This window comes from Sinocyclocheilus rhinocerous, unplaced genomic scaffold, assembly GCF_001515625.1.
Source record: "Sinocyclocheilus rhinocerous isolate Xijiao unplaced genomic scaffold, SAMN03320098_v1.1 scaffold66, whole genome shotgun sequence".
In the NCBI taxonomy this organism is placed as follows: domain Eukaryota; kingdom Metazoa; phylum Chordata; class Actinopteri; order Cypriniformes; family Cyprinidae; genus Sinocyclocheilus; species Sinocyclocheilus rhinocerous.
Window position 1 is genome coordinate 409,733 of NW_015662934.1, and position 12,182 is coordinate 421,914.

The 12,182-nt window shown below is 34.1% G+C and overlaps 1 pseudogene; it reads right to left on the bottom strand.

The window, feature by feature from the left end:
• LOC107728448 (ras/Rap GTPase-activating protein SynGAP-like) overlaps positions 1 to 12,182 on the bottom strand; it is a 133,989-nt pseudogene that overhangs the window by 35,789 nt on the left and 86,018 nt on the right.

Genomic DNA, 12,182 nt, shown 5'->3' on the forward strand with positions numbered 1-12,182 from the left:
TATATATATATATATATATATAATCAATTTAATCTGAATATGTGTTTGTTATTAATAATAGAAAGTATTATAACATTTAATGAGCATATGTAAAATGAAAAATATATATTTAAAAAGCAATTCTTTATTATATTTTATTATATATAATTATTTATCTACATAATTATATTATTAATTAGATTAGCAGATGTAAAATTGTGGTGCAACTGACTGAAATGATTTTCCTTTGCTGGAGGAAAAACATCTCCAGCAATGTTGCACTATCCACACTCAACCAATAGTGGGAAGTGTTGCTTCATAAATATTTCCTGACGCCTACAGTAAGAACAGACTGGCAACAGCAGGCAAGAGGTTCACGCCACAGCAGAGTAAAAAAAACGTCAGATCTCACTGTGCTGGTAATGCTTTCATAAGACGTGCAATCTCAGATAAAACCTGAAAAGACACAACCCATCAACAGAAGAATGTTTAGACACAGCAGATGAAGCTGTGAAAACTCTTCTCCTCCGTGATGATTATAGTTTTTGCAAGGCAACGGTGTACTGATATTCCTCAACCATTTTGGCTAGGGGGCTCATTTTAAACTAGTAACCCTTAGTATCAAACTTGCACAATTCAATTCAGCCCAAACTACTCACCCATCTCAAACTGTCATTCAACCTTGTTTCATCCTCAGGTGTGCTATCTATTTTTAGTTTTCGTAAACTTACAAAGAAACTTCAGATTACATTTTGAAAATCTCCCATTTGGAAAGCAGCATTTCATTTACGCAGTTCCAAAGCCTAAAACTTTGCTGCCTTGCAAGAACTGTTATTTCCTTCAGGAAATGCAAATCTAGTCAGTTCTACGGTCCTAAATGAGCTCTGTATTTCTAAAGCAGAATTTAGATTAATTAAAGGACTGATATTAAGACTCTTTGTAGTTTTGCTCGTATCATGATACTGTCGTGAACGCGCGTCCACAAGTGACGCAGTAGAGACGAAAATGTGGAATACAGTCGTTATTTTTGTTTTCTTTGCGCAAAAAAGTATTCTCGTAGCTTCGTAAATTTATCTAAAACACAGTGTGCAGGAAGTTGTGTCAAATACTTTACAGATAAAGTATTATAACATTGAAAAAATACATGCTTCATCTTTATCCAAGCCTTTGTGATATGACAAAAAATAGACACAAAAAATAGAATAAACTATTTTGGAATTAAATATTTTTTAATAAAATATATTTTTTTTAAATGCAACAAAAATAAATAAAAATATGTTATACATTTTTATAAAGTATTTATTATAAATATTATATATCAACTATTATAAAATAATTATAATATGTATTATTATATTAAAAAGTCTAAATGAAAAAAACTTTTATATGTATTTATATTTTATATAATATTTAGTATTTATATGATTGTTTATATATACACAATTTATACATATTTAAATAAATTTATAGCTTAAATTGTGTTCTGAAAATGAACGAAGGTCTTACGGCTTTCGAACAACACGAGGGTGAGTAATTAATGACAGAATTTTCATTTTTGGGTGAACTAACCCTTTAAGAAATGCATTTATGCACTTTTCTTAACCTAAAAAATTGATCTGATTACCACTAAAATATTAAGCATGCAAAGCATGTAAGCATGTATTGCAGTGTCACATCACTGCAGTGCCTCTCATTTACTATCGCAGTCATTTGCTGACATCCCCTTCCCAAAAACATACCACAGCAACCAGAGTTTCGGCCAAACTGTTATGCTAATACAGTCATTATAGTAGTATGCTAAGGTAAGCATCAATATTACTATTGCTCACACGTGAACAAGCACTTTTTTAACTTGGCACTTGTCTTACATTGTTTGTTTGACAGAAATGAATGCTGTCTCAATTCATGTGCCGCGTTAGAGAGCTGTGCTGTTACATTTCTAAGTAATAGGACAACTTATTTATTTTATTATTTATTTATTTTTACAATTTTTGTTTAGCACACGAAAAAACAGGGGGGAAATCTCATGGGCTAACACGGAACAGTCATCTAGAGGCAGAAAATCACAGATGGACTCTTGACTAGGGTCAATAAGCAGCCAAACAGTGATTAGAAATTAACTTTTTTATTCAAAGAAAATACTTTGAATTGATTTGTATGACTTTTATTTTTCACTACACTGAAAAGAAAGGTGCAGGATTTAATTTGCAACCATTTTCACTCAGAAATTGCTAGTAAATTTGACAAATAAACACAGAGAAGTAACACATTGAAGTAAATGAAAAAACAATTGAGTGGAAAGACTTCTGGTTAAATATACTCCAATAATCTTTGTTTTATAACAACTTTGAAAAAAATACATTTTCATATTATTTGTAATATTTTTTGCAGTACAATGTTACTTTTTAACCACTATTTCTGTAAAAAGGGGCAGTAATAGATAATCATGTCCAAAACAATTATTTTAGAATAATTGATCTGTGATTACAATGCTATTTGAATTAAACCGGGACATTAAACCTAAACAAAAGTCATCATGTTCATTCTAATTTAAACAGACAAAAAGGTCTACATTAGTTTATCACTAAAAAGAGAGAGAGAAAAAGAAACAATATCATACTGTATTTTGGCAGAAACCGTAGCTGCAATGGTACATTTCAATTATTATTAGTTTTAAAGAGACAGTTCACCCAAAAATGACAATTCTGTCAGATATAATGGAAGTCAATGGCTACCGTCAACTACTTGGTTACTGACATTCTTTCAAATATCTTCTTTTGTGCTCGACAGAAGAAAGAAGCTCATACCGGTTTGGATCAACTTGAGGGTGAGCAAATGATGACAGAATTTTCATTTTTGGTTGAACTATCCCTTTAAATATTTTCTAAGCTGCTTAAATCCCTGAACACTTGAATTACACAGGGACACTAAACCTAAATAAAGGTCTTCATGTTCATCCAACTTTACACAGACAAAAAGGTCTACATTAGTTTATCACCAAAAAAGAAACAGTATTGTATTTCAGCAGAATCTGTAGTTGCAAAGGTACATTTTTATTTTTTTCAGTTTTAAAGGGACAGTTCATTAAAAAATGAAAATACAATGGAAGTCAATTGCTACCCTCAACTATTTGGTTACCTACATTCTTTCAAATATTTTCTTTTGTGTTCAACAGAAGAAAGAAACTCAAACCGGTTTGAAACCCCTTAAGCGTAAGCAAATGACAACAGAATTTTAATTTTTGGTTGAACTATCCCTTTAAGTATCTTCCAAGCCACTCAAATCCCTGAACACTTGAATTAAACTGGGACACTAAAAAGTCTTCACATTCATCCTATTATTAAACAGACAAAAAGGTCTCCACTGGTTTATCGCAAAGAAATTGGCCATTCCATCTGATGAACTCAGACATAATGACTCAATCATTGGCTAGGGAACAGATGAACATGTTTGCTTCCTGCTTGACTAACTGTTTGTCTAACACCTCCGAGCCGCTCGCCGGCCGCTCAAACCCACAGCACAAGCCGAGCTCGGCTGTTAGATAACCTACCTCAAGAGAGGGCAGAGCCGCCACACTGGGTCCGGTCCCTGGATTAGAACCCACAACCTTCCCCTCACCAGCAGCCCAATGAGAGAGCGGGACAGAGGGGGGGAGAGTCAGAGAGACACTCGGGGAGAGCGGCAGGGAACGGGGGAGCGGAGGGGTGCTGACTCTCTTCTGGGACTGTGAAGAGGAGAGGCCGGTGGAGGGAGACAGGGGCAGAGGTGCAAATGGGAGCGAGAGGGTGAGGGAGGGAGACAGGGATCCGGGGCGGGTCGGCGGGGTACTCACGGATTGTCGGAAGGGTTGTGGGGGGGCAGTGGGTGGGATCTCCATGCTTGGCTGCTTCCCGGTGGCGATGCTCTTCCGCCGGAGCCGAGCGTTGTCTGCAAGAGAGAGCCAGAGCAAAGTATCACAACCAACGGCAGATAATGTAACGAAAGGCGTTTGCACAGATTTGCAGTCTAGACGAGTCTAGAAAGTCTGAGTCAGTCTGCAGATTTTGGGTAGTCAGAGATTTTTCATAATGTATGATGAGGATAGACTCTGACTCTGAGTCCATCCAGTCAGAGGATATCACTCATGTTTACATTTGAGCTGATTTTAGAAATGTATTTATAGATTTTAAAAGTCACATAGGGCCAGTTTTACTAAACAGGGCAAATTAGCACGAGAGCCCAATTCCAAAACGGCGCCGATGGGAGTGGAAATTTCTGCGGGTGATTTACTGACAAAGCACAAATTAAAGAACAGAGACGCAACATCTAATTTCCATAAGGACCAACGCAATCTACTAAGCGCAGCGCAAAGTAGCATGAGGATATGTTCGGAATCGGATAATGTGTTCTTCTGGCATTCCAAATAAATTAATACGTGTGGAAAAAATCCTCTCCTTTCTACCACGCACTCTCTGTTCTCTGCGCTGCCTCCTTCTGGCAACAACAAATGCAGCCATTTCAAGCACAAAATAGTTTAAGACATGCTTTTTTGGGGCTTTAAATAATGGCACAAATACCAATAATTCGACGAGCGCAAACATGAGTAAATCATATTGCGTTATTAATTTTAATAGCCTACTCTCCTCCCATAAATTTTGCATCTGAAAGGGAAACTCCTACAAATGCATATTCAATAAGGTCAGGCGCAAAAATAACTGTCCACACCTTTTCAGCACTAATTCTTCACTGCACGTCTTTAGTAAATCCTGACAGTACTATTTTAACGCCAAAAGACGGTTTGCTGTGGGGCAAGCTTTTAGCAAATCTGGCCCATAGTATCATATAGTTTATAGTTAAGACTATTAAAATTGTTTTTGTTAATTGAAATAAAATAAAATAAAAAACAATTTGACAAAAAAAATGTTACCTTAAAAACATAAATGAAAAAAGAAATGTTGCCTTGGCAAAAAACTGAAATAACAAAAGTTCCAAAAAAGTTCTTGAAAGTACAAAAATTACTAAAACTAAAACTAAAATGAAAATGAAAATATAAAAAATACAAGCTTATTAAAAAAATAATAAAAACTGTAATAGCATATAAATAATACTAAATATCACATAAATAATAATAATAATTAATAATAATAATAATAATAAATATCAGTGTAAGCTTATTAAAGGAATAAATCACCCAACAGTGAAAATTAATAATTAATTTAATTTCAGTGAATTTGTCATATGTTTGTTGCATTAAGCCACTAAAACAACAATATGAGCAAAAAATCAATGTGGCTTTTCTTTACGTTTTTGTGCCTATTTGCTTTATACATTCAGATGTGGATTAAATAAATCATGGGTGATAAATATACCTGTTAATGGGGTTCATAACCACATACAGTATCACAGCAAAACTGCCAAATTTGAGTATAAGTTGCTTGAGTTACTTGTCAGTTACGAGCCATTTTGTAACCCAATACAACTTAGATCACAAATTAGGAATGACGGACTGACATTCACTGATGTAATCAATGATATCCGTCATGAATCACATTCATTTGAACAACTTTTTAGTGGAAAATTTATCATAAGAAGACTTTATATTTTGTCATATGTTTGTTGCATTAAGCCACTAAAACAACAATATGAGCAAAAAATCAATGTGGCTTTTCTTTACGTTTTTGTGCCAGGATGCATTTCAGCGAGAGACGGAGTCTGGCTCATTTCGTATATGATGCTGCGAGTGACACTATGGCTCTGTCCCAAAACCAAGTGGACTGCCAATGTAGGCAGCTTTCCCAACGCAAAGGCTGTTCCAAAAGGTAAGATACCATCTTTTGGCTGTTGTGGTGAAGGCAATCCCATAATGCATTTCAACACGCATCAATCCATCTAAAATGGCCAATTAAGCAAAAGAAATGTCAGCAACTATAAACATAATTAATTCAATACAAAAATCATTAATAATATTATGCAATGGACTACTTATTGTTAATTTATGTGTGCTATGTACAGCAATTTATTTTATTTTTTTACTATTCCACATCAATCACTTACAGTATGAGCATGAATTCAAGTTGCTTGTGGAACAGAGACAATGATCTGTTCAAAATAGCTAAATAATGTATTTTTTATCAAATAAAATAAATAAAAATAGTATTTTTGAATAGTATATATATGAATAGAATATATATATATAGGCCATCTACATATACACACACACACACACAAACACACACATATGTGACCCTGGACCACAAAACCAGTCTTAAGTCGCTGGGGTATATTTGTAGCAATAGCCAAAAATACATTGTATGGGTCAAAATTATAGATTTTTCTTTTATGCCAAAAATCATTAGGATATTAAGTAAAGATTATGTTCCATGAAGATATTTAGTAAATTTCCTACTGTAAATATACCAAAACTTAATTTTTGATTAGTAATATGCATTGCTAAGAACTTAATTTGGACAACTTGGTCACATACTGTATCTATATATATATATATATACACACACACACACACACACATATATATATATATATATATATATATATTTATACAGTATATATATGTGTGTGTGTATATATGTATATAACACATGTATATATACTGTATACACACACACACACTCATCAATGCAGCATTTATTTGATCGAAAATACAGTAACAACAGCGAAATTGTTAAATAATATTACAATTTAAAATAACTGTTTTTGTACTGTACTATATTTTAAAATGTAATTTATCCTTATAATGCAAAGCTGCATTTTCAGCATCATTACAGTCTTCAGAGTCACATGATCTTTCTGAAATCAATCTAATATGCTAATATGCCTTCACTATTTTTATCAATGTTGAAAAATATTGTGCTGCTTCATAGAAATCTTAGAAATAGAAAATCAGAAACCGTTTGTAACATTATACATAGCTTTACTTTCACTTTAATATTACTTTAATATGTCCCTGCTGAATAAAAGTATTAATTTCTTTTTTTTTTAATCTAACTTTTAAATTATCTGAATAAATATAAATATTTAATTCATAAATTTATAAAAAATATGTACAATACATGACCAGTAAGCAATGTTTATGGCCAGTAAATGTTCACAATTAAACTGCTCTTTTGGCAGACGTGGCAAAAAGGTAAGTTTGGACCATGAAAATTACACAAGCAGTAAGGAAAATGGCAAAACAATAAGGAATAAAACAGCCTAACTGCAGGCACAAGAGACAGGCACTTGCAAACAAAGTGCTTATTGACTGACGTCCTTGAGTGAGTACCAGATACAGAAGCACAGTCATTGGCAGAGCTGCAGACACGACTATTGCTCAGGAACGTTAAGTCATTAAAATAAGACCAACAGAAACAAATGAATGGACGGTTTAATGAACGTAGAGGTGCTGGGAGGGGAACAGACTGAAAGAAGCAGTCCTCCACCATCAAACCATCCGTCTCTCCTGCTCGCTGCTCTGATAACCCTCCCATAAATCTGAGTGTAAATACCCACCGTCTCTCCAGCCAATGCAATCTGTCTCTCTCTCTCAATCTCTGAAGCTCACACACACACACACACTAACACAGCCATACAGTTATCTCGCCTTGCACCCACGCAACACTTTTACATAAATCAAACAGTGTATTTATCCATCTCTCTGCCTCTCTCTTTTTTATGAGAGCATTTTCCTTCTCCTCACCTCTCACATTAATTCCCAGTCCATTCTCTGCACTTTCAACCTCATCACTTTTTCCGTCTCTTCACGATCCTAAACATCAGATCTCAAATCTCAAAATCTCTCCTCCTGATCTGATGTTCTCTCTCCTGATGCACAGCCTCGACTGAGCTGATTTTACAGTTCTTATTATGTAATACGTCAGTTATAGTCAAACATATTTTACATATTGATTCATCTGAGGCCACTGTTCTTGGTCATACTGTCTCTTGACTACATTTGGCAATCTTGAACTGGTTCTGTAATACTGTTTCCACTAACAGGTTTTTAGTTCCACTAACAGGTTTTTGTGTGTGTGTGTGTGTGTGTGTGTGCGCCAATGGGGACAGAAGACCATAAAAATATGCAACAAGCATCAGAGTCGTTGCCATGACAAACAGCAAGTATCTTCTTTTTTATTACTCTGAATCAACAATCAGCTTTCACATGTGAGTAATTGCTTCGTGTTCAATTAAAACAGAATTTTATATCACGTATTCCACTTTACAGACACAGCATAGATTATATTCTGTCTTGGGTTTGAGACTTCACAAAGTTAGTACATTTATACATTAAATATAAGGATACTTTCTGAACCCAACAAAACAGTAATAACAACTCAGAAAAAAAGTTAAACAATTCTTAAAAAAGGAAATAAACATCTCTTATTATTATCAGTGTTGAAAACAGTTGTGCTACCAAATATTTTTGAGGAAACTGTGCTACTTTTTTTTAAGTTTTGATGAATAGAAAGTTCAAAAGAACAACATTATTTGAAATAGAAATGTTTTGTAACATTATAAAAGTCTTTACTCTCACTTTGATCAATTTAATGTGCTGTTGCTGAATAAAAAAATTAATTTATTTTCAAAAACACATCCTTAATCAACTTTCAGAAGTACACTAGCACTAAAACCCACAAAATGACATTATTAATGGAGTCTTTAACAAATCTCACCCACATCGTATGGAAGAGGCCTTTTGATGAATTTAATAAAGAATGGTAATTTTTCAGATGAAATTATCAGCATGTTATAAAAACATGTTTCCATGACGACTGCGACACTTTGAAGAATTGTATAACTTTGTTCTGATTTTTTATGATTGCTCTGTTGAATTCAGAATGAATGCAATATTGTTTTTCAAACACTGTCCATTTTTTCTTTCTCAGAATTACTACAATACTATGAAACCAAAAACTGTTAAGTGCAATGAGAATGTGAAACAGAATCATTAGGCCTATATTTCCTACAATTCTCTTGAACACAGTGATGTATTGCCAGTTATATAACTAATACCTGTACTGGATGCCGATTGGTCAATACAACATTTGTATGAGCTTCTTTCTTCAGCCAAAACAGTTGACAGTAGCCACTGACTTCCATAGTAGTTCCATAGTATTTTTTCCCATACTATGTAAGTCAATGGCTACCGTCAACTGTTTGGTTACCAACATTTTTCAAAATATCTTTTTTTTGTGTTAAACAGAAGAAAGAAACTCATACATGTTTGGAACAAGTAAATGATGTCAAAATGTTCATTTTTTGGGTAAACTATCCCTTTAACGATTTAGCTTAGTAAAATAATGTTTTATTGAAAACTTGCATTACAAATCTTAATAAATAATAGTGTTTATAGATATAAAACAGCCCATAAAAGAAAAAAAATGCTATATTTTGCTATGTGAATACACTCACTTCTGAAGTCTTCTGAAGTATCCAACAAAATTCATTAGCCATATATTCACAATATAGGAAAACATTTCATACCTCTTTGCTTGAATAATGAACTAAACTGAACACTATACTAAAAATGCCAAATATATATGTATGTATATACTGTACATGTACTGTATATATATATGCGTGTGTGTGTTTTTTACCTTTGTGTAACATATGAATACAGTAAAGTCGCCTTTATTTATATAGCGCTTTTAACAATACAGATTGTGTCAAAGCAACTTTACAGTATTAAATAGGAAAATAGTGTGTCAATAATGCAAAATGACAATAGTAAACACTCAATTTTCAGTTAAAGGCAGTTCATCATTGAATTCAGTGATGTCATCATCCAGCTCAGTTCAGTTTAAATAGTATCTGTGCAATCAAGTCGACGATAGCGCTGGAAGTTAAGTGTCCCCAACTAAGCAAGCCAGAGGCAACAGCTAGGACATTTAGGCTATCCATCTAATAGTAGCCTACCAAAATCTTATTAACAGTAGAAGTTAAATCTTACTGTAGTCTTCAAATCTGGGTACTGTCTTATGTTTTAAAATCACAAAGGGAGTTTGGTCCCATCAGGGTAACGTGACAGTCACGACTCGTGCAGCTGTAAGGTTTTCTTTTTCTTTTGTTTTTACTTACGATCTTTACAACACGCATTACATTCCAGGCACACTCGTTTTATGCGTATTTGGCGCCACCTATTGTTGTGGGTGTATTATTGACATGTCAAAGTCTAGACCCTGAATATAAGACGACCGCGTTTTTTCAGATGTATTTCCAGGAAAAAAACATCGTCTTATATTCGGGTCAATATGGTAGTATCTGTGCAATCAAGTCGATGATATCGCTGGATATTAAGTGTCCCCAACTAAGCAAGCCAGAGGCGACAGCGGCAAGGAACCAAAACTCCATCGGTGACAAAATGGAGAAAAAACCTTGGGAGAAACCAGGCTCAGTCGGGGGGCCAGTTCTCCTCTGGCCAGACGAAACCAGCAGTTCAATTACAGGCTGCAGCAAAGTCACATTGTGCAGAGGACTCATCTGGTTTCTGGTTCCTACAGTCATTCATTAGCATAGTATGCCATAGTACTTTTCTAAAAGTATATATAAGAATGCAGTACTTTGTGTGCAATATGTCAGAGCAAGACAGTTTTAACAAATGATTCAGCAAATACATTAACTGCAAATCAATTTCTAGTTTCCGATATGAATTGTCACACGGTACGGAAATAAACTATAATTCACTTTAATGTGTCTGGGACAGAGAGAGCATTTAAACCACAAATTAATGTTCACGCCCTTTAAGAACCGCAGGACTTAATGGACTGAACCTGATCGTAGGCCAGAGGTCACTATTCCTTTTAATTACGCCAAACTGAAAACCAAAGTAAAGCGAGCTCGATACGTCCATTTATTTCAATTTCTCCCTCTGTCCCTTTTGATCCAAATCCAGGCTCTTTATTTGGTTGCCATGGCAACATTTTCTAGTACCTTACATTTGACTAACATGATGAAACACTGAAGTGATGGAACACAGACTCACACACATGTGAACACGTATGTCGCAAGACGGTCGGATGGACGAGAAACGGCAAGTTGCATTTCAATAGAGTTCAAACGGGGCACCGTCTGTTATCAAACACAATGATTGCTAAAATAAGCATCTCCAGCATAAGAGGACATATTTTCTATCACACAATAATGCACTTTAATATTCCTCCCAACATAGGTGTGTACAAGTACGTGCATGTGTGGGTGAGAGCATGTGTGTGTGTGTGCACTTTTTATTCTCAATGTAAATCTGATGTCAAGCTGAAAGCCAGAGCTGAAGTGTGTGGGTGGAAACAGCTTTAAGCTTCAGTCCCTTTGAGAGAGACGGAACGGAAGAGAGAGAGACAGCGAGAGGAGGGGGAGCAAACATGATAAAAAGTGAAACTAATGAAAAAAATAATAATAACTGCTCAGCCTCTGATTGATATGCGTGGGGTTGGTGGCGGATCAATTTTTACGCCTAAATTGGATTGGTAATGCTGCACGGGGCTCGAACAAAACAAAGAAATGAAAACAATTTTATTTGAAACGAAGCCTTAGTGAGTATTATTCTTAAAGATGTAATTTTTCAGATGTTAATGTACTTTTCTTTCATCCCAGCTCAATATGCATAGACAGCTGTAAGTAATGGAACCACCTGTGCTGTAAATGATTCATTTTGTCTGAATAGTATTAGTTCAGTATCATTGATATAGTGATACTAATCATTTTACAGTTATAGTTTCTGTTTTTATTTTAATTTTAGTTAAACCTTTGGTAATTGTGTCATTTTTATTAGTTAAAAATGATTTATGCTTTTAATTTCAGTTTAAGCTCTAGTTATTTTCATACATTGAGTTAAACTAAATTAAAATGAAATGAAATGTTTCCTTTGCAACTGGCTGAAATAAAATAAGTGTTTGTATATTTAATTTATTTTATTTAAATTAATATAACAAACAATACCAGTTCTGGATACTGATTGGTCAATACAACATTTGTGTTATGCTAAAATACAAAATACTGTAGCCTTAGTTTATAATATCTTCTAGCGTATGGATTGCCCTTTTAATAATTTAGCTTAGTAAAATAATATTTGACTGAAAACTTACATTACTAATATTTATATAAATGAAAAATAATATTTTATATATAGAAACCATATAAAGTTTAGTATTTTTAGTACCTCAAGTTAAACTAAATGAAAACAAGAAATGTTGATTTTTTTTTTAGTAACAAATAATAATCCTGATGGCTAC